Source organism: Anser anser, assembly GCF_964211835.1.
Source record: "Anser anser genome assembly, chromosome: 5".
In the NCBI taxonomy this organism is placed as follows: Eukaryota; Metazoa; Chordata; class Aves; order Anseriformes; family Anatidae; genus Anser; species Anser anser.
This window is the reverse complement of record NC_139725.1, coordinates 4018349-4041935: the sequence shown is the minus strand read 5'-3', so window position 1 is coordinate 4041935 and position 23587 is coordinate 4018349. Positions and strand designations below refer to the sequence as shown.

Sequence of the window (23587 nt, the reverse complement as noted above, 5' to 3'; positions counted from 1 at the left end):
AAGCACTCCTTGTTAAATGAATTGCTGAAAGCGCAGGGTTTAAAAGACTTTGTTTTCTGTTAAAGGATTTGAACTACACCTACTATGAGCAGACTGCACCAGCAAACTAATGCTAACATAATAAACCCACCACTGTCTCATTACCATCCCCTCAGTTCATCACAACTGTAATGAGCTGGATTTCTCCAGTGGTTCTCAACACCCCATGCAAAGCACTCTGCCTGTGTTCAGTCTCTACCACACAAAATTAGCATCAATTTTACAGGGTAAAGGGAAAAGTCTAGATCATCCGTAGTTTAACCATATAAAACTCCAGAAAATGAGATCATCAGCAGCAGACTTTTAATGTTTTTTAATGAGACATTTAGATACCAGTAAATATATTTTCAGTTATTTAAAACTAGTTTTGAACAACGTAAAAACCGATCTCAGAAGACGCAGAAGGAATTTTAACTTTCTTGACATACAAGTTTTATATTGGCCTCTAGTTACCTCATTTCAGAAAGTAATTCTGATATCAATACGGATGGAGCTTGGAGGATATCTCGGTATAATTCTTCCCACAAATATCCATCCAAGTAAATGATGCTGTTAGTCAAAATTCACCCAGCAGGCTAGCACCAAGCCCTGCATCACCTCTGTGCTCTCCGTTTCTGTGAATACTCAATATATTCACTGATCAGAAGGTCCACAGGAATACTGAGGGAAGACAAAACACTGCAAACAGCACGCATAAATATTTCAACGGCAGATAGCACGTTGTTCATAGCACGGTACTTGAATACAGGAACCAGGGATCAGTATGAAGAACAGAAAAAGCACAGTTAGACAGGAGGCCACGTCTTCTGGATGTATGAAAACTATCAAATGAATGGCCTGTTCTGTAACTGAGAAACTTCCTCAAGAATCAAGACTATAGATGATTCCATAAGAAGAGTCAAAGGACCAGTGAGTGGGATCAAGCCCAGTAGCCACAGCACTAGCCAGAGATGCCCAGAGACACAGTCAGGCTTTCTTCCACCTCAGGCTTCTTGTATAACCTTGAGCATATCATTTATCTCTTCAGTACATCAGGTCCTCTAGGCACAAATGAATATTGTAGGGCATTATTCAAATACTACAGTAGTGGGAATTACACAATAATCTAATATAGTAATTTCAAGATTGGCTGTTCAGAAGAATTTAGGCATATTTTCCCTGTTTTAATTTTTAATATAGACAGTAAAAGCAATGCATACAGCTCATAAGATCCAGCTACAGCACCTGGTAGAAGAATCCAGATGTTCCTCCTTCCAACAGCATCATTAAACATGAGGCTGATGTGAAATATTTATAATGAAGGTGAATCATAGCCCACAGAGGAAGAATCTAGGGCTGTACCTTCCGCTAGCATCAAGCACAAAAATGCAAATACACTGAACAAATAGTGCATTAACTTTCAAATCACACATTCTATGTTTCACAGCGTAAGGCACCGTTTAGTCCTGATGCAGGTGACGGATGGTAGCAAGAGACCACCAGTTTGGAACAAAGCGTAAAGACCAAATTTCAGAGGAAACGCACCCAACGGCCCAGGATATAAGAATCCAGGACTGCCAGTGAGCTCACAGGTAAGGGAATCGCCTTCCCCCTTCCATAGCAAAGGGCATCGCAGAATCCCTTTGTCAGATCTGCCTGTTCCATCTTAAAATTATTTTGGTCATTTGTGCCAATCACTCTCACTAAGGCTGTTCTGATGATTAAAGATCTCCTTATTTACAGACCATTATCTCCATGTTCAGTTCATACCTATTCATTCCTGAGCCAGCACTGACCCCTAATTTAAACTGCTCTTATCAACTCCCAGTGTCTGCCCTCAGCACTTTACAAAAAATACTGTCTTCCTCCAAGCTTTTGTTCTGCAGAGCTAAACAAGACAAGGTGTATGGTGTCCTCTTTACCGTTAGGCTCTCCATTTCTATTGTCATCTTCACTGCCTCTCTGCATCTCTTCCATACCCAAGTAGTCCTTAAACATGGGCAACCACAACTGTACGGTTGCTGCATGCCTTACAAGGTGATTCAATACCTTCTTCATCTCTACCAGCAAGACTTCATCATGTGCATCCAAGAGCCATTTCAGCCATTTCCACTGCCATATCATGTCAACAGTTCATAACCATTGACATCGTTGCCTCTAATTCTCAGCTCATAAGCTTACAGCAGATATCTTATTATTAGTCCCAGGTTGGCAGCAGAGCAAGGCAGAGAATTTGCATGTGCTGACTGCCATTTCGGTTCTGCATTTGGTTGACTCATTTCACTCCCGAAATCATTCAACAAGCTGAATTACCATCCCATCTACATACTCTCCAAGCCGTTCAACTTTTCTTAAAGAACAGTAATTCACACTTCCTGGTGCCCCAGTGAAATATAACTCTATCAGAAGCACCTTTATGAGAAAATAATTAATACTGTTGCACATGATTCATAAACTCTCCATAAACAGAGACGAACGATTTCCACTTTCATAGGCAGATCTAAGTAGCACACCTGCCCAAGAGTAGAAATCCATACCCATACACCGACCCATTTTCCATGCTCTCATCATCCACGCTCAGAAACCAAAACTATTTAGAGGATGGACCACTGACTTGCACATTTCTGTAATCAAGTAGCATAAATCTCATTACGTAAGGAGAAGAAAATTTGTAAAGCCACCCGCATATTCACAAGCATATTCATGACTAAGAAACAAATGAACACCAATACCCACTAGGTCCCCTAGAAGCTCTGAGAAATGTTTAAGACAATCTCTGTCCTCAAAAAAATGCTTAGCAACTGTGACTAGACTTTAGTGCTAGGTCAAAATTTGCTGTCCTCAATTTTAAAGTGTGTCTACAGCCAGACATGTAGTTAGTGTTAAATACATTCAGCTGTTTTGTTGAATAAAGTGTAGCATTTACATAAAATAAGAACTTCAACTCCCGTTTTTGTATAAACTGTAATTTAAGAACTTAAATGGAGACTGGATTGAAAATCTAGCAACTATTTAAAGCATACTATCAGACAGAGCTGTTGCCCAGGAAATTCATTTAAACTACCCACTTTTTAAAAAAAATCTTGTACTTGATCAGCTGCAAAGTAAAAGTGCTGTTTAGCACAGAAGCTGGTATTGAAGAGTCCCAGGAGGCCAAGGAAATTGAAGAGACCTAGAATCCAGCCCTTCTGTTACAACAGAGGTGCACGGCGAGCAGAAATGTTAGCACTGCTCCCCTTTGGCTTTTCTATTGATATCTCCTAGGCCTTTTGCATATATCTTTCCAGCAGCTATTTATTTGCTTGTAGTGGTACCTGCTCTGGTTCTTCTGCTTCCAGATCCAGTTCGAAAACACATTCTGGATCTCATGTCGCTTTTTATCTCCATTAATACTGCTCCTTTTTCCTCTTATGCTTGACCTCAACCACGTTCACTGAAGCTGATGCAAAGACTCCAGTTGGCGTCAGTTAGTACCGAAGCACACTCCAGAAATCTGGCCTTTGATAGGAAACAGTCACAGAACAGAGGAGGTTGGAAGGCACCTCTGGAGACAGAGCAGTCTGCTCCGCCCTGCTCAAAGCCGAGCCAACTACAGCACATTAGCCAGCGCTGTGTCCAGTCAGGTTTTAAGTATCTCCAAGGACGGAGACTCAACAAGCTCTCTGGGCAACTTGTGCTAGTGTGTTTGATCACCCTCACAGTACAAAAGTTCCTGCTTATGTGAAAATGGATTTTCCTGTATTTCTGGTTGTGCACGTTGCTTCTTGTCCTGTCATTTTGCACCACTGCAGAGTCTTAATCATCCTCATGGCCCTTTGCTGAGCAAACTGCTAGGTCTGTTGGCTACTCATTGTTTCCTGCACTTGAACTTAAAATTACTAAAAAAATCATCTGATTCATAATCAATCCTAACCTTGTATAAATGGGTCTAAAAGCAACATGAGGGAGTAGCAACAGGGCTTTTGCCTCTACTTACTTGTCCATTAAACTATCCGAGACTGGCTCAGACTGTGCTAATTTAGAAACTGAAAAATTATACAAGTCGTCAACTGGCCCAACCATTAAAAAGTAACAACTATCAATACACACAGCCTGAGGATTTCAAGCACCAGCATTGTCTACAGTAACAAACTGATTATCTGTTTGGCTAACAGTGGTCCTGAAAGGACTGATATGCAGTGAAACAAATTGTATTTTCAGAGAAGTAAGTGGTTCATTAAGCCAAATGCCAATTCCTTTCTTTCCTGGCTCTGATAAAAATTGTGTTAGACATTATTAGTTATCACACACCTTTGCAATGCCTCACACACTGATGGACAGTGAAGATCTACAATCCATAATAGCAAATTGCTGTCACCCGCCTTCCAACCCTAAAAAAAATCCCTTCTGGAAATCTGTTACTGCTCTTCAGGCAGCTACTGAGTGCATCTCAGTGACATGAGACATGGGCAAGTTCTTATGCTCCAACTAAGAAACTTGCTGCTCAGTTCAGAGAAGTAGAGTCAGAATCCACCTAACCTTACTTGAGAACCTGAATAAACCTATTAACATAAGAACAGCTCATGCAGGACTTTTCAGCATAGACAGAGATACAGTGCCTCCCCCTCATGCACTCTTGTAAACTTCAAACTATAATCACTTAGCTAAACAGCTGTGAAGTAGATGCTTATGTAGAAGTTGGAGAAGAAAGACGGGTTCTAGTGAATAACTGTAACCGTAGCATGAACTGAGTACTGCCTTCAATGAAGTTGCACATGAGAAAGAGCCAATAAAAGCTGGCTGGAAAAATATTGATAAAAAATGGTCTGAATTTGCTAACTTATCACCACTGTACTATTTCACATAATGGCATCATTTCAACAAACTTCTGGCTCCCACTTTCTCCCCAGCAGGAGGCCAGGACTTTGGGATGTGGAGCAAGACAGGGACGTGTGAAAACCTTGCAGGTGCCATTTGATATGGATGTTTCCAAGGGGTGCCATTGTTGCTTATATCCATCAGGCAGACAACTAAGGAGCCAGGAAAGCATTTTGTTCCAAAAGTTCCATTTTCCCATCTTTCCAAGAAGAATATTCCAGAAGTAAGAGTATACAGAGTGGCTAGGTGCACTGTAAGCATGCTTAACGCAATCAATACATCATTTCAAAGGCAGAAAACAGATGATTGGGCTTCTGTATAGGTAAGCATGCAGTAAGGGAGGTGAAATAAGTATAGTTATCCCTTTTCTCTTTGTATATTTTAAAAACATTTAGTGATAACTGTAGCATCTTTACTCTTATTTTTGAGATTATCTTTCTTTTCTACCATTTCTCAACTTTTCTAGAGTCTCCACAAACAGATATTTTTCAAAATCTACTCTTTATCCCATTACCCAGCCTTGAAATTGCTACAGTACATGACTGTGTTGCTCAAATAATGGCAGCTTCTAATTACTTGCCCTTTATCCCAAAGCAAGGTGTGATATTTTGTCATAATGTTTGTTAAAGCCCAGGTATTTCCACATATAGAACACCACAATCCTCCCGATTTTACAATGAAACCAAGCCCTTTATCTGCATGGACTCTTTCCTGAAGGATTATGTTATGAAACTACTGCAAAACAGAAGTCCACTTCTACTTCTCTTCTATTCCAGTCAATATTTAATGAAATTCAGCAGCTTCCCAGCTCAGCTGGAACTTTATGAGCTACTTCAGATCTCTAAAGATATATGTATATACATATATGTAATTATATGCACCCTCCTGCCCATGGATGGTGCTATATTGAAGAGGGCAGTATTCATCAACTTCTGTCTTATTTTGGATGCCATAGACTGAAAATACTTGGCTGAGGCTTGTGTGTGGATGATTCTTGGATCTTAACTCCCAGGAAACAGCAGATTGTATTATTGACCTCAGTATTAATTGTGTGTCCTGTACATTGATAGACTAGGAAAGGCAAATAAGATTTCCAACTCTTTATGTTTCTCTAGAGGGTAAAGGCAGACAGAACATAAAGGACATACAGTAGGCAGTTAATTTCAATCTTAATGTCAATTTAATGTCACGTCTGTTCCTACTTATATCAAAACAAAATGATATTTTTAATACAATAATGGCAATGATAACTACCATAAAAAGTGTAACTACAACAGTATAAAATATTTTCAGGTATTCATTTTAAGGCATTTATGGCTACCCATTTTTAATATGGGTACGAGATAAAATTTCCCCCCATCTATTTGGTTATTTCCCCAGTTCTAAAAATCTTTATTAATTAGGTTGTTTGGCTAAACAATACTCATTATATTCCCATTAGGAATAAAAGCCCTATATCTATAAGAAAAAATGAGTTGGAGTGACGTAGATCCTGGTGGATAAAGAAATGTCAAAACTTGTCATGCTTACGGAAAAAACAGAGGTCCTGCTCCCTGTCTTATACTCCAGTCTGCTTGGCTAAGGATGGCTATATCTCGATGGAATGGGCTATGTCAGGAAACATTATTTTTCTTTATCTTTCTACCATCTCTCTTATTATTGATCAATTCCATCTTGGATTTCAGAACTTCATCTGATTTCCACATTTAATTACTTCTCAAGTCATTTTGATGACTTAAATTTGTTAGTTCTCCAGAGTACAAACTATATCACCTGCTTGGAATTAATTATCAACTATCTTCCACTACCAAAAAAAAAAAAAAAGGAAAAAGCAAGAAAAAGTCTACATTAAGTGTCTGTTTCATAAAAATAATTTCAACTTTTTTTCCTAGTTATAAGGAACCTCCAGTTCTAAATCCACTTAACTTCATATTATTTTCTCCTTACAAGTAGGGATAGAAATCCCTAGACAAAAAAAAAAAATAAAAAAAAGAATTGAATGTGTGAATGTGTAAAGTTTTAGACTGTGAAGTATTTTACAAACCTAAACAAAAGGTTAAAAATAATAATAATAATAATAAAAAGCTAACTTACAATAAATGATAAAACTGTTTTCCCTAGCATTTGAAAGAACGAACTGTATAAATTATTTGTGTGAAAACAGCAGCATTTCCGAATGTAAGGCATAGAGCCCTTTTAAAAAAAAAAATCTAAAAATTAAACAAAAGAAGCCATTTTTTAAAAGAGATAGGGCTCAGTGGGATTTATTAATGCACATCTTTCAGAGATATTCTTACTTGCACAATGCAAGCAGTAGGTTAGCATGGACTTCCAAATTATATTTAATTGGACAATTATTCAAAGTGAAAAACCCAACACAGTAAACTAAGGAGGTCTTTAATAAACACCTTGTCTCTTCAAGAAAAAACAGGGAAGTCATTTCCTGACCCAAGAGGCACAATTTTGTCTTTGGTAAATTTATTCTAAAGTAATTGCCGACTCCAGGAGTAACAATTTTTTAAAGAGGAACATGGCGCTCTCAGGCAGAATAATAAATTGTTCTGTGCCCTGTATGACGGCCTAATCACATTACAAAGATGTACATGTAGTTGTCTGAGGCAAATAGAGGATGTACATCACCTGGTCTATGAACCCACTAAGACTCATTTAATGACATATAGTTTCTCCTCTCTCCAGATCAGGACTGAATTAGAGGGCAAAGACAAATGATAATTTATAGGCAGGCTTTATAGCTCTGCCTTCCTGTCCCCACTTCCCATTCCAAGATGACTTTCTACAGAAGGCCCCGGCAGTCTCCTGAAGCTTTTCACTGCTCTGCCCTCTCCCAGCCAGTACTCCAACACAAGGAGCAGGCTCCTTGTTCACAGCGTTACCTTTGAAAAGCCATGGTCTCCTCATGGAACCCAAACACCATGAAGCCCACTACGAACAGTGAATTAAAAGTACGAATCAGTATTTTAGATGTTAATGTTCCTTCACCTCAGCTGGAGGAGGGCTCTACCAGGACTACTACCCTGCCTTTCCTCTGACAAGACATTCCCTTCAGATACAATGTTGCTGCTATCAAGACTTTAAGGCCTGGCCATATAAATGTGGAGGACAGACCACACCTCCACGAGTAGTTTGAATGCCTTCAGTACTAGCACAGAAGTACTAGAAACCCCTGAAGAAATAGCTCCAGGAATAATCCCTGAACTCCACAACTGACAATAGTACTTTCTTGCATGCACTGTTTCACCAGGAAGTTTCCAACTTCAAAGTCTTTTCCCCTTGTGAAGGTTATCCTAGACATTGGGACAGTGATGCTAAATAAGTATGCTTCAGTGATTCCCCCCACCATTTCTGACTAAAAAGCTGGGACTCCGCAGTGCAGATTACGATAAAAGATTTATTTGTGGGGAGTGGAAGATGGTGTCTTTAGTGAAGTTAATAAGTTGTTTTTCATTTTAGATGCTTTCATTACAAACACTGATAAATCTTAAGGCTAAGAGAGTATGTAAGAGTAATGAGGAGTTGAAGGGCTCCTCAGCCCTTCGGTGATTATCTCTCTCTTAGCGCATTACCATGGGACATCTGGCTTCCAAATTTGTGCCTCTCCTCCGCAGATCTGAGGACCAGCCTACCAATTATACATTCACATAGGTTGTAATAAATCAACAGCAGCCAAACTCTGACAAGGTGATGGCTGTTGACAGATAAAACCGATACACATTGTCGTGCTGTTCTCCAAAAACAAACACATGCTTTTATCAGATTTTTTTTTTCTTTTAATCAAAAAATTGCCTCTTTCAACATAGACTCACCTAATTTCACAGAGGACTTGTACTACACAAGGTTCCCCTATCTAAACCTGAGCTGCATGTAAAGCCAGGTTCTAAAACAGGCCACACATTCACCCCCCACTGCAGTCAAGGAAAAAGCTGCTGTGCTGATACCGGGCCAGCCCAGGCCCAAGGTTCATTGACCTTTCACTCTGAGATGCACGTTTTGTACCCAATAAAGGACTGAGCCAAAAAATCCAAGGATACAGAAGACTTGGGTTTATTCATAAGCCAGACTCAGGCTGGAAAATATATTTTCTTCAACAAAGGACGAGTACAGCAAGGACCTACCCAGCAAGCAGAGGTGTGTGGTGAGTGCTGCCCACTCCGCAACCCTGGGGTCTTGGAGGAGGCTGGCTGGCAGTGCTGGGTCCCTGAGAGCTGTGTGCCTGCTCTAAGCTAACGCCCCACACCAAAGGCAGATCAGCTCTAAAGGGGTGCTTATACAGGCAACGTGAGTGCTGTTCCCAAAGCACCTAGCGCTCTGCAGTGGTGACACTCAGATGTCAAAGAGCTCACTTACGCAAACCCCTCAAGGCAGGTGGGAAGACTTCCACGGCCTTTTGTAAAACTGGTCACCCTCTTTGCAAAACCAGAATAAAGACCTTGTGCTGTCCCAGCCTGAAAATGTGATTTAATGACAAACTTAAATGCTTCCCTCCACAAAATGTGATATAAGTTATAACCCTTTTGTGCCAGGCCTTTCCAACAGCTGTAAACTATGTGTGCTGTTACAAAGATTGGATTACCCCAGAAACATACGGGAAGCAAACGACTGTACTAATCCTGCTGGAATCTCTCAGCGGGTCCCATTCAAGGGAACAGGGTTTTACCCCAAAGCTTCTTAATTTATCCACTGTCTTATCCTCCCTTGAAGAGACCAGGACTATTTTCACACCAAATGATGTGAAATACCTTGATCTCCAGAAAAGTCAGAGAGATCATCCATTTCTGGCAGTCCCCTTGTTAATGGAAACAATTCAGCACCATACAGCCCACCAAAATACTTAATTCCACCAGAATTTCTTACACATCATGGAAAATGGCATCTATCAGATGTCTCTACAGAGCTTTGAAGCAAACACAGCCTTTTCTAGTGAGCTGACTGGACAGCAAGGTAGCATGTTACCCTCCAGCTCAGTTTTATTCTTTGACAATGTTATCTCTTAAAAAGAGTTCATCAGACATATGCTTTGAACCCTTTCTTATTGATTCCATCTCTTTCTTTTATCTTTCTAACTTTCTTTTCCACTCCATTCCCACTAGTTAGCATCCTGCTTTGACCCTAGAACTGACAAGTCCCTCAGAAATAAAATAGGGCTATGCAAACTTACAGTTTAGGTATCTGTTCCCTTTCTGCTAAGGGAATATGATTCCCTTGACATACACGCTTCCCATTCTCATTCATAATTCTGGGGAAAAAAAGGAAAAAAAAAAAAACACATTAACTGGGGACAACCCAGACAGAAAATTAGTCTGCATTGTGACAAATGCCATTCACTTTCACTTATTCAATGTACAGAATAAGATACTGAAACTTCCAAGTGTATTCTTGGCCACAACTTTTTACGTCTTTTCCCATTTAAAGGTCAGTATGTGGAAATTATAGCCACTGCATGTTCTGGAGATGTTATGTAAAACAGTGTGTCCATCTTTTTAGTCTTCAGTCATACTCTTTAAAAGCCATACAGCCTAATAAAGGTGTGAGTTTTGTTTACAAAAGCTTCTTACAATATGACTCCATAAGTAAATATGCTTGTAATTAATATGATTCTAGAAACTCATGCATTGTGGATTTTTAGCTATGAAACACATGCAGCAGAGTGAATAATATTAGAATAAGAATCTGAAATTTTCAAACAAGTCCAAGGAAATTATTCAGCCAACTCACATTGTAATTCAATGAGAATTAGGTAACTCATTCCCTTAGGTACTGTCAAATTTTAAAAAATGTAAACTGAAAAAGAGATTGAAGCCAAGTTCAACTAGATGGGGTACAAGAAGTCCCTGTGGGGAACTGCACTAAAGTAAGCACTCAGGGAACCTTCACTGACTTTGGTACAGAATTTAGTGCTCCTGATGTGAAAACTAGAGCAGAGTGTCAGACAAAACTGAATGGTTCATTCAACTACTGCGGGTAAACTGGGGAACCTCAGAAGGGAGATAGCCTGAAAACTCTTAAATTGATATTAAAATTAAGTATCATTATTCAGTCAACAAAAAGAGACACTAGAAAATAAATTGCTGGGATATTACGGATTCCTTAAATTAAACTAAAACTGTTTGCGGCACTAGAATACAGAAAAGAATGACTTCTCCTAGGACGCTAGGCTTAGGTTCCAGTAGCAGCAGCAAAGCCACAAAGTCATGAAACTACTTCCGTAACTTTCAGAACAGGTTCGCCATTGTGGTGGGTTTATGTGGCAAGGTTTTGGTAGCAGGTGGCCATAGGGCTGGCTTCTGTGAGAAGAATCTAGAAGCTGCCCCATGTTAGGTAAGGGCCCCGCTGCTGACCAGAGCTGAGCCAATAAGCAATGTTGTTTGCGCCTCTGTGAGAGCATAATTAAGACAGGGAAAAAAAAAAAAAAAAAAAACACTGCGCCACACAGCAGCTGGGAGAGTGAGCAGGTGCCAAGGTCAGTGAAGAAGGAGGGGGAGAGGTGCTCCAGGCGCCGGAGCAGAAGTCCCCTGCGGCCTGTGGCGAGGACCATGGTGAAGCAGGCTGTCCCCCTGCAACCCATGGAGTACCACAGTGGAGCAGGGTTCCACGCTGCAGCCCGTGGAGGAGACCACGGTGGAGCAGGTGGACCTGCACCGACGGAGGCTGCAGCCTGTGGAAGACCCCTGCCGGAGCAGATTCCGGGCCGGAGCTGCAGCCCGTGGAGAGGAGCCCACGCAGGAGCAGGTGAGCTGGCAGGAGCTGCTGCCCGTGGGGGACCCAGGTTGGAGCAGTTTGCTCCTGAGGGATGGACCCCGTGGTACGGACCCATATCTGGAGCAGTTCTTGAAGAGCTGCTGCCTGTGGGCAGCCCACACCGGATCAGTTCAGCAAGGACTGCATCCTGTGGGAGGGACCCCACAGCACAGGGGACGAGAGTGACCAAGAAGGAGTGGCGGCGAAGAAGCGCTACAGACTGACCATAACCCCCATTCCCCCGTTCCTTTGTGCCGCTGGGGGAGAGGAGGTGAAAGAGGGTGGATGGGGGGGAAGGCGCTTTTGGTTTCTTTCCTTTGTTTCTCACTTCTCTAGCTTCTTAGTAATAAGCAATAAATCTTACTATCTCCCTATGCTGAGTCTGTTTTGCCCATCATGATAATTACTGCATGATCTCCCTGTCCTTATCTCAACCCTTGAGCCCTTTTCATCATATTTTCTCGCCATTCCTCTTTGAGGAGGGGGAGTGAGAGAGTGGTTGTGGTGGAGCTTGGCCGCCCACCCGAGTAAAACCGCCACAGCCATTTGCCATTATCATCTCCTCTGGACAAATGTAACCTTAGGCAAGGTTTTAGGCAAGATATTCAAGAAAAGTGCTCCTCTAATGGCTACATGGTTTTCTAATTTGGGCCCGCATTTATTCATAGCTACTGCCTTTACTAGTTTTTCTTCCTGCTTCCTTGATTTTAGTCACCAAAATCTTTATAGATTTTATTTTACTACGCTAAGCAAGCTGGATTCCATTATTACTTCCACCAAGAAAGGTTTTCCATTTCCCTGATCATGAGCAGGTTCCTTGCTGCATCTCTACCTTCTGTTTTAAACAGAAATGCCCAGAACTACACACCTGGGACATGTACAATGACACACTTGCTTATTGTTACTGACAATGACCAGCCATGAATTGTTCATCTGGCTCTACTCAGTGGAATGGCATTAGAGGCTTATGTCTACACATGGACATTATTAATAACCAGGCACTCTTTTTAAGAGTGGGGTGTGAACCCCACGTTTCCAACTATTTTCCATCTGTGAGAAAAACATTCCCCACTGACCACTACTTTTCCTGTGCTCCTAGCAGGTTGTCATGCTCCTTATTTCCATTCCTAGACCATTCTTCATGAAACACTTTGAGACTTTTCAGGATGTAAGACCCTGTACAAGTACAAAACAGTCACTCTTAGTGTCTTAGAAATAATTAATATCAAAAGAAAGGATCATGCTGTATTAAACACTCCACGTCTCGGTCTGAAGAATACTGCAAATGCTCTGGAAATGTTATCTTCTAGTTGCAAATACCAAAATGTAAAGATATCCATGACAGTCCCTGTGAGCATATTACCACTATCTTTACAAACTTTTTCTATAGTTTCTCTAAAAACAGTCCACAAAAATCCTACAAAATATATAATGCATATATCAGTATTTCCAGACATGGCTTAGAAGAAAGATCACCTCAAGGATTGTAACAGCTGTAAAAGGTAAATGTCAAGAATCCAAGTGTAAGGTAAAACTTTTACAACTACCGAAGGGAACCAGTGTCTCATCTACGGAATAATTTAAACACTATAGCTATGTCTGTGTGGTGCTTGGCAGAGCTCTAGCCCTGAGAGGGTACATTTGTTTGGAGCTAGCTTGGATATCCATACAAAGTGGATACATGCAGTGCAGAAACCACACAGAAGCAGAAAGGCATCTTCTGAAAATACCTTCAATTCAGGAACATATATGTGCTGAAGGAGTTCTGGACCTGTGACTGAGAAAACTCTCTTCATCTGTTTGATTCTAGGTAAGTAACAAGGATTAGGACAAACCTGCAGGAGATCAGATTTTGAGCTTCTCAGTTGAATAAAATACGTGAATGACCTAAACAGTGGCTACACTTTTGGGAAGCTCCATAAATTATGTTTAAAAAATGAACAGATGAACATGCAGGAAAGGCAAAGCAGATGAGATCTGAGAAAAGAAAAAAAAGTTTATGACAGCAGTTATGAGAAAACGTCAGTATTAGCAGGACTAGTAAGAGAACAAAGGACTGGGGAGGGACTGAAGAACTGGATGAAATGAGGTGGGAAGGTTAAAATTGGGAAGGGGAGGGGAGATGACAGAACCTCTAAGATCAAAGACAACTATGGATCTAGATTTTCAGGTGCTCAGGAGACCAGACAGATTCACAAGGCTGAGGAGATCATATTACAGTTTTAGGACAGTGATGAACTGTGTGAGCTGGAATATAACAGTTCAGGAGGATTCTAAAGAAACTACGGTAACAGAATAGGCTTGGTAAAATATATATATGTATATATGGAAAATATGGAATACGGATGAGTTTGTGATTAGGGCTACTGGATCTGGCTCTTTCAATAACTTGATCAACTTCTTATTCCGCCACGGATCCCTTATATGACCTTCTTTGGCAAATTTATTTGACCTCACTTCATTGCATCCATTTCCTGTTCACAAAATGGAAGTAACATTTTCCTTTCTTTCTCCTCTTTTGAAGGCATAAGCTTTTCAGAGCAAGACTCTGGCCCTAATTATGTACGTGTACAGCTCCTAAAATAATGAGGTGCTCATCTTAGAAACAAGCAATGAACTAACTTACCAAAACCAAAGATATATTGTGATAAAAAATATTTCCTTAGGGACAGTAGCTATTTAGATGGCATGCTGTATGACTGAGTCAGTGGCATAATGATGGTGGCAGACAGTAAGTAACAACACGTTCTCTCTCAAGAATAACCTGTTAAAAAGAGTCATGTACAAGAGAGGAAAGTCAATGCGATGAGTCATGACTTGTCTCGCCTACTACGTTATCAAAGGTTATGCTACGCACAGCATGAAGGACGGTAGGAATTCCCTCAATATACAGTCAAAAGGAACAACAACTGCTCCTGCTGCGAGTTCCGAGGTCTCCTCCATAGGTGTCACTCTAGTTGCTGATGGCCACAGATAACAACAAGTTAAGGTACAGGCTAACCAGGAAATGATACCACCTGCTACCCAATATAAATTACCAACCCCTCTGGGTATAATTACTCTTGTCAACATGTCACATGGCTATTATATTCACTCTTATGCAGAAACACAGTCCAGGAGCAGATTCTGCTGAAAGAATAGGCTTTGTGGCACTTCCATGTTTTCACCAGCAAAAAACAATGAGTTTGTTCCTGAGATGGAAAAGAAATAGGGCAAAAATCCTGTAGCACAGACCACAGAATCAGTCCCTCCGCTAGCAGTCTTAGCAACTGCACAGCTGGTTCCTCCTGGCTCCCCCAAAGCACGCACCTCTTCTCACTTCCAAAGACCAGGGCTTCCAAACTGTGATTCCCCAGGAGACACTAACACGCATTATTACTCGATGCAATACCATCGCATCAAAACTCAGCAGACTTTTGCTCAGCCTGCAGCTGAAGTGACTTTCGCAGCACTTTTAGACACCTGTTTGTGAAACAAGCAGCTGTATCAGAGAGAGCTGAAGCATGAAAGTTCAGTGCTACTGCTGAAACAGCTCAGGTGTCTCTGAACTACCCCATGTTGTCTCCAGCCTAATGCTACACTTCTCGAGCAAGATTGCCTGCTATGCTGTCGGCAGTTCAGTCACTGCCGTTCTGTTTAAGTGCTTTAGAATGGAGTCTGACCCTTAAGACACTCAGAAGGCCTCAAACAGTGAAGAAACTGAGCAAGGCTTTTCCCATACTTAACTGTCTGTGGCTGAGCACGCTGACCACCTGGTTACAACGGCCTCCTGGGTGCACTGACAGGGAAACTGCCCCGGTTTTCTCCAAGTCCAGACTAGGTCTCTGCTTGAGTCTAGTAACTGTATGCTGGGGTATGAAGAACCTGATTTCTCCAGCTGCTCTCCAGCAGAGGTGGCATCAGAACCATCAGGCCATTCACCCCATAGTCAGCAACAAGGACAGCCTGTGATGCAAATTCACTTATAAACAATTGAGATAATTTACCTTGATTTAAGTTTTAATTCACATTTGTCCTGTGCAGAGCCACATATAAGGCCTAGAAACCATACTTCAACCAGAAAAAGGCTATTTACTGAACGATGTGAACAGCACAATATGCCAGTGCCTGCCAAGGGTCTCTCTCGAAGATTGCTTATGATTATAAAGGTAAATTATTTGCTTGTGTAAAATAATAATTAGAAAAAGTAAAGGTCATTCATCCAGATATAAACCTGGCTGCAAAAAATCATCAGCATACAGAGTTAGCAGGCATATTCACTGCTTTATAAACAGCAGGCTGGGATAACATTATATAGTTTGCAATCTGTATTTGTTCTATGTGAATCATAGCTTTGCATAATTTTATCACATTCCTGCCAGGCAAAAGCAAACATTAAAAGAAATATTAGAAGCCAGCCAGTTAAATATCCTAGAAGAAGAAAAAATCCTGCAACTATCTCCATTTTAATGACTGATGAACATTATTTTATCGGTGTGATTGGGTAGCTTGTGTGTATATTTTTCACAGTATCACTTTAAAATAATTTCTAATATGTGATTAGTTTATTTTGATTGGTCTGACATTGTTACATTGCACTAAAGCACTGATACAATAGCTCGGACTTTTTATATATCACATGATTGATTAGGTGCAGATAAAGTATTACTTCAAGAGACCTGACCTTCAGTGAATCATCTGAGATGAAGAGAATTTAAATGCTGTATTACTTGCACTCAGCACCAGAAAATGTTACAGAAAAAAAGTAAAAAAAAAAAAAATAAAAAAACACTTACTGAAAATTTCTGCTATGATTAAGAACATTTTCCAGTAACATTCTTCCTCTCCATTTCCCCTGCTGGAAACATTCCTCAACCCCAAACCCTGCTGCAAGAGCAAGCATGTGCTACAAAAGCCATCCAGCGCTTCCCCAGAGGCGCAGAGAAGCACCTTCTGCACCCCTCCATTTCTCCCGCAGCCCACGAGAGCGCTTTCCAGGAACGTGGGGCTCCCCGGGCTGGCTGTGAGGGTTCAGCCCATAGCACACCTCGCGCTGTGGCTTCCAAGTGAAGCCCTCCCACTGCACCAGAGGCACCGCTGGCCTCTCTCACCCCTGCCTGGCCCGCGCCCCCCGAAGCCCCGCTGCCCCCCCAGGCTCTGCGCCTCTGCTCCCCACAGGCCCCGCTGGCTGCAGCTCAGGGCAAGCTTCGTGGTCGAAGGAAAACCCCTGCCAGAGCCGAGCACTGCCCGCCCCTTCTTCCCCGGCGTGCGGTCTGTAACTTCATCTTCCCTGCCCCATCACCCAGAGGACAGCGAGAGAGAAGGAAGGAGCGACTGGCAGTCATGGTTTAGCCAACTCCGCGGGTTTCTTTTGCCACTAGTTCTCTCCCACATACTGAAAAATCCCAAACTCCCACTCAAGCCTCTATCTAAATGCTCTGCAATATCCACGAGAGAGAAACCGGGCACAGAGATGGGAGCAGGAAGCTTAGACATATTTCCTCACACCCACTGCTTTGCTCTAAATATACCGGAATTTAAGCCTGTCCCCAGTAAAAAAAGGATTTGTCCTAGGAAACGGCTACCCGACTCTCCCCCGACTTAATCCTTGTTATGCTTTCCTTCAAAAAGAAAAAAAGTAAGAGGAAAGAAAGCACTGCGTAGAGCTAACCATTTGGCAAAACTAGTTTGCTACTTTCAAGAATTTTTCTCTGAACCATTTACCTGAAAGCATGTCAGAGCAGGCATCAAAGGCAGCCGTGGCATTGGCGGAGCACACGCTGCGCACCCTGTCACTTACTGTGATTGAAAGGACAGTGTGTTTTCAAACAGCTCTACTTGTGTGAAGTGTCATCAGATCTGACTGCTTAATCCCGATTAAAGAGAAAAAAAAAGGGGGAAAAAAAGGGTTGTTCCACTCAGAGGTGAGACTACACTGATGACATTGTCCAAGAGTACTTTGATGGAGCCAGTGGCTAATCACAGCAGCCACCAGCGACTAGATTAGTGACAGGGTGCATCTCGGAGTCATCGCCATAGTGAACATACAGCTCAGGCAAGGAGGAAAACCAAGGAGAGGTGGTTTAGAAGTTGCATCTAGCAACAAGCAAGACGTGCCAGGAGGATTTGTGTTCTGCAGATTGTTTTCCCTTTCCCACAGGATGCTACAAAAATTCAAGATTCAGCGCTATCAGAGGAGCCTGAACCAAAAAAGAAATGGCATTTTACACAGCATCTTTAAAAAATGCCCTTGTCCTTCACGAGAACCCTGCTAAATCCCAGTAAAAATAAAATAAAATAAAATAAAATAATCAAACTCAAAAGAAAAAATCAGGAAACCATGGAAGCTGTTGCTTAAGATATTTAAATTGATGTAAGAAAAAATCCAATATATACCACAAGGAATAATTTAGGGTTGGCAGGGGGGTTGAACTAAAACATTAGACAAGCTATTTTTCTGTTTATGATTTAACCTAAGGCAATTACTACTTCTACCAATTAGGGCCGAAGTACTGATCACTGCACAAAGTCACTTAAAAGTAACATCAGACTCTCGGTAGCGCCACAAAAACAGCGTTCTGCCTATGTGTGATAAGAAGGCGTTTAAATTTACTCATTTACACAAGTTCATCTGTTTGGGACCTAACCAGCAAACGTATGGCATCTTGATAATTCATCACGTTAAGGAGAGTGTGACTCCAGCAGACTTTGTTCTATTCCACTGCATGTTATCTCCCTGTGCATTCCCAGGGCTATGCTATAAAAGATTGCAAGGTGACAGAATATGTTCATACAGCCTCTAAGTGCTACTTTGCAGGATGCATTGTAGTCTGTTACCCCGAGGCACTAAAGTGTTTAATGACGTTGCTGTATGTCGTTGGTTAGTATTCTCTAAGTGGATCTTATAGGAAAGCATTCTAAATTATAAATTGAGAAGCTAAGTTAATATTAGTGAAGAGAAAATGCTAAAAGAGGCTGCTTTTGCAGGTCTCTACACAGGTGGGCACAGCTTCAAAGTTTACCAGAACCCCTCTGACCAGCAGTCAGGTCTGTAAACCTTAAAATGATCTGGCCCTGCTACTGTCCAATCCAGACAAGCAAGACTGGAAGAGTATCATGTCTCCTGACGTTTGCCTTCTGCTCTTACCTGTAGCCAAATACAAATGGACAAAAGAAAGCTTAGCTTTTTCTTTTGTATATATATACAATTTGCTTTCCAGGGCTCTCATATAAGTGAGATATCAGACATCATAACTATTCAGTTAACCAGCATTTTTATTAAGTATCTATTAATTTCTATTTGCCACGTTCTCTAATGGCCACAGTAATTTGCTTGCTTCCAGCTATTATTTGTCTCGTACTTCTCTGCATGTGCACGCATGTGTGTTAGAGAGACAGAGGAGGGAAAAGAGAGAGAGGGAAAGAAGGAAAGGGAAGGAGGGAAGAAGAAGGTGGCTGGAAAGTGGGGGGGTCACAATAAAAGTGGAAATGGAGCTGCAGAATTATAGGCACAGTTCACAGTGACACCTAGAGTCAATCCTGCCTAATACTTTCCCACTGCAAGTCCTTGTTACCACTCTGTCTCTCTCACCCCCAACTCTCTCAAAAAGCTTTGTTTATAGCTTTAACTGATGTTTCTGTGCTTAGGCTCTACCTCTGACTTAACTGAAAATGAAAAATTAAAAATAATTTAAAAAAACACAAACCCAAAGACATTCCATTCAGCAAAAGCATCACAGCTGTTTTCAATGAGGCTAGAAAAATCTGGAGAGATTGCCAGCACAAACCACTTTCTTAAAACAAAATGGAACATTTTGGAGATTTGGAGAAGAAATGTGGGAATTCAGCACTGAGATAACCCTGAAGCAGACAGAGAATTTTTTACTTTCCCCATAAAAAGTCCTCTTACTTTAGCCGTATGCAGTCTTTTCCATGTACCATCCGCATGTGCGCACACCACACATACGAGCCCTCGAGAGGCCAGCTGTTGAAGCTGACGGCCTCCCTACATGTGGGCACCCGGAGCTGCGCGTGGCAGGCAGCAGGGCTCCTCGGCGTGCCCAGAGCACATCCCACGTCCTCCCCTCTGCTCTCCTTCCTCCTGGCACTGGTGATCCGATCAGAGGTGCACGTGAAGTAGGCTATGGAGCTAATCTATCTTGATTCTGCTATTTCCCATTTTAAAGTTCAGCTTTCAAACTAACAATTCCTTAAATATTTGTGTGCAAATATGCATGATGCAAAATCCTTGCGTGGCAGCACGAAGCCCAGAAATAAACCTGCTGGGAATATTCTTGATCGTGACTGAGAAAAAAATGGAAGCAGTGATGTTCAAGACATTATTCAGAGCTATAAGAGTACAATCAAATATAAACATGAGTGACAGCAAGTAATTCGATCAACTGTTCTGACCACTGAGATGTTATTCAGGCCTTAGTGTCTAAAGAAAGGCAGTATCTTTTGTCCCTTTGACTTTGAGTATGTCTGATTAAATGAAAGAAATTCATCTAATTAAGATATCCAGAGGACCATATTCAGCTTTTTATGATTTATTGCAGAATTTTAAAAGTTAACTTTGTTTTACTGTGACTTTTATATATTAAAATTCAGGACCATCAGCACAGACTTTATCCATGCATATTTCAAACTCTGGAAGAGATCAGGTTTGAATTAGTGCTGATGTGTGGACATTGTTCATCATTAACACGCTGTATGTGTGCCCAGAAGAAAGGTCAAGGGATCCTGAAATATAAAAAAACCTCCCAATCGACACCTGCTACAGAATAACGATGTTGTGCCAAGCCAAGTCTAGATACCTGCTTGTGAAACGGGTGACTGGGAGAAAGAGGAGGTGGATGAGGGGGCAACTTTATATAATGCACTTGCCAACATTTGGTTGGTCATTTTTTTGAAAGCTGTACCAAGTAGGATGGATATAACTTGAAAAGGACAACATGTTGGGTGCGATGTTGAAAACGAAATAGATAATGGAATATCCAGAATCTGCCAGGGTGTAAAATGTCATTTTGCATGGATAGTGTGAACATTTCATTTCATAACTTGAACTCCACAATAAAGGAGAAATGAATACAAATGTTAGTAGAAAATATGATTTTTTTTTTCAAATCTACATGTTTTCCCTATAACTAAGTGATATTTAAACAAAGCCAACCTTTGAGTTGAATGAAATCTCAGGGAAAATCACATGGTAAGCTTACTTTCCTAAGAATCTCTTACAATGTGTCTAGTCTCGGCCCCCAAATCTGCAAGTTAAGCCTTCTAGACTTGCTTATCTTTAATTATGTGCTATTATTCCATCAAGTGGCATTTAAGGTCTCACTAGATAGTTGCTGTTAGGAGGAGAAGCTCACGCTAACAGACACTGTTTAGTGCAAACTTGCTTTTTTAAACAAAATTTATAAAAGGTCTCTCCCTGAATCGCAGACGTAAGAACAGGCCATTTCCAGCTCAGCACTTCCAGAGCTCCGAAAGAGCTCTGTACCTCTGCTTCCTCCAGACCATACATATGGTTGCCCTCCTCTCCTCCATAGGCACATTCTTCTTCCTTCCTTCCTACGTCTAAGGCACAGACATATACTGCTGCCAACACCTCACGCCTCATCTGCTGCATTTGATGTCTGCTTCCGAGAAGGCAGTCAGAGTGCCATAGGTGGGCACTTACCCTGGGGTGGCTACCTCCTGTGGCATGTACTCCAAAAAACCTGTTACTGCTTTTCATAGCAGCAATGGTTAGCAGTCTTAAGCATTTATATTTTCTAGAATAAGCAACCCTTTCTGATCATCTAGGTGAATCCCCTCCCTTTTTTCCAAAAAGGGAAGCAACTGAACACAAGTTCAGTTTTAAAAGCTGGCATCTACATCTGAACAGTGTTACCAACACCAGCCCAAATCACTATCCAGTTCTGTGATGGAAATGCACAGTTTAAAAATCCCTGCACCTTACCTGCCCAGCCAAGCTGAAAGGTATTGAGCTATCAATCTCTGATCAGATGAACAGTGACAACGTCCTTATTACTCGCATATGACATTGAGGTCCCCAAAGAATGCCACTATCAGTTGTGACACAGCCCCAGACAATAAGAGTTTATTTGGAGGAAAAAAATAAATAAATCTAAAAATGAATAGTTTGTGTGGCCCCATAAAAATTTCATTTATATAGCCATTACACAGCATCTCTTTTTGTAAGCCGAACACAGTGCATGTCAACAGGAATACTGCATGAACTAGAAGACAGACAAACGCCATCCTTCAGAACAGGACATCTGGTGGAGCTGCGGTATGCAGCCAACCACTGCAAAGTTGCACACTTCTCATTTCTCCTGCCAATTCACGGCTTACAAACCGCACGCAGTAACCCTAACACAGTGGCCCCAGGCAGCACAGCCTCCATTGCAACGTCACCACTGGCCAAAGCCTCCTGCTGCCTTCCCTCTCGGTACACAGGATCATCAGAGGCAGTGGGAAGGTGGGGCAGAGCTCCACGCCCTCCCTGAACCTCAACGTGACTTCACAATGCCATCCACTTGCTTTAGAGCATGCTGTGGCCTCCCACTGCCCAAATTGGAGAGCGTGGAAAGAGAGTGAGACGGTGATAATTTGGAGCCTCTGTCCTCAGCCACGCCAACTGTACTGTATTTAGGGACGTGTGAACAGGATATAGCTAAAGAACGCTTCTGTTTTAGGTCTGACTTCAAGCAAACTTTCCAAAGTAATCAAGTAATGCATCTCATAGCATCAACAAACTTTAATTTTCTGTTCAGATTCATACCAACTCTATTTTCAATCTTCTTTCAACTGCTTCCTTACCTTCCACCTCCAAGTACTTCCCTCAATGATCACATCCAAAAACATCAAAGGAAGCACCTAGGGACCTGTACCCTCTGAGTTGTCTGTAATAAGAGACATAACGGGTCTTTCTGGACTGCACCCAGAAAAGATGATGTTGAGGGCCATGGAGATCCAAGAGTATAAAAAACATGTACGTTTACTGCATTGCATGCCATCTCAAAGCCCTACTGGACACTCCGAGACCATTCACAGGTACTAAATGAGGACCTAAGTACTTGAGTTTATCTTACAGACTATAACAACGTACCATCAGCAGATTATTTTCACTTCTTCTATTACACCTCTAGCAGACAAAGAGAGTTGGGCTCTCAGACTGTCTCTCTTTCATATAAACTTCACGTTCGTAAGTTTTAAACACTTGCAGTTAATGTTTCTAGCTTGGGAAGCTCATTGAAACAGCTTTCCCATTTTTGTGCAACAGTGAAATGTCAGGAAAGGCAGAGCATCAAAAGTTATCCCCCAGTCTCTAACCCTGTTATTAGGGGGTACAGTTCAACTGGACATCCTTTGATTTTTGACCAATTAAATCATAAACCTGCAGGAATTCAAAAAGTCAAAACTGGCAGATGTGGGATCTTGGGCGAGCACGCTGTTCAGGTGAACACTCTGAGCACAGGTTTACTTCTTTCCCTTTGAAGTAGGCTGTCATCCATTTGGATAGAAAATGAAGTGTGAAATACAGAAGCTTTACAACATGTAATGACTGCAACAATTTAGTTAAAGCTGATTTTCAGAAGGCAAGAGCTGAGTTTCAAATTAAATTCCTTATCAGTGGCCACCATGACAGAGCGCGTATTTAGGAAATTATTTACTCCAACATGACATAATTAATTGTAATATGTTCTTTAGCCTCTGCGTGGCATTCTAGGCACTGGACAAATAACATATAAAGTTGGAACTCAAACCGTGTGGAAGCCTATCAATTCAAGTATGTTGCTCTGGGCATTCACTTAGCAGGTTTTTGATGAGAGAAAACCAGACTCGATCCAACATTTAGAATTTTCTAAATTTTGGTAACAAATTCATTTATTGTTCTTTGACTAGTTTAAAGAATGAGTGAAAGGGTTTATTTTTTTGTTTGTTTTTAAGTCTGTTTCCTCTCAAAATA

The 23587-nt window shown here is 41.4% G+C and overlaps 1 protein-coding gene across 24 annotated transcripts in view; it reads right to left on the bottom strand.

Annotated features, from left to right (window-relative positions):
* Positions 1–23587, bottom strand: part of LOC310899705 (uncharacterized protein) — a 221537-nt gene that overhangs the window by 105979 nt on the left and 91971 nt on the right. For 2 of the 24 annotated variants that reach the window (XR_014584572.1, XR_014584575.1), the window contains exon 5: positions 10052–10129. The exons of the other annotated variants lie outside the window; for them this stretch is intronic. The gene's annotated coding sequence lies outside the window, so the exon portion shown is untranslated. The remainder of the gene's footprint in view (positions 1–10051; positions 10130–23587) is intronic. 24 annotated transcript variants of the gene reach the window in all.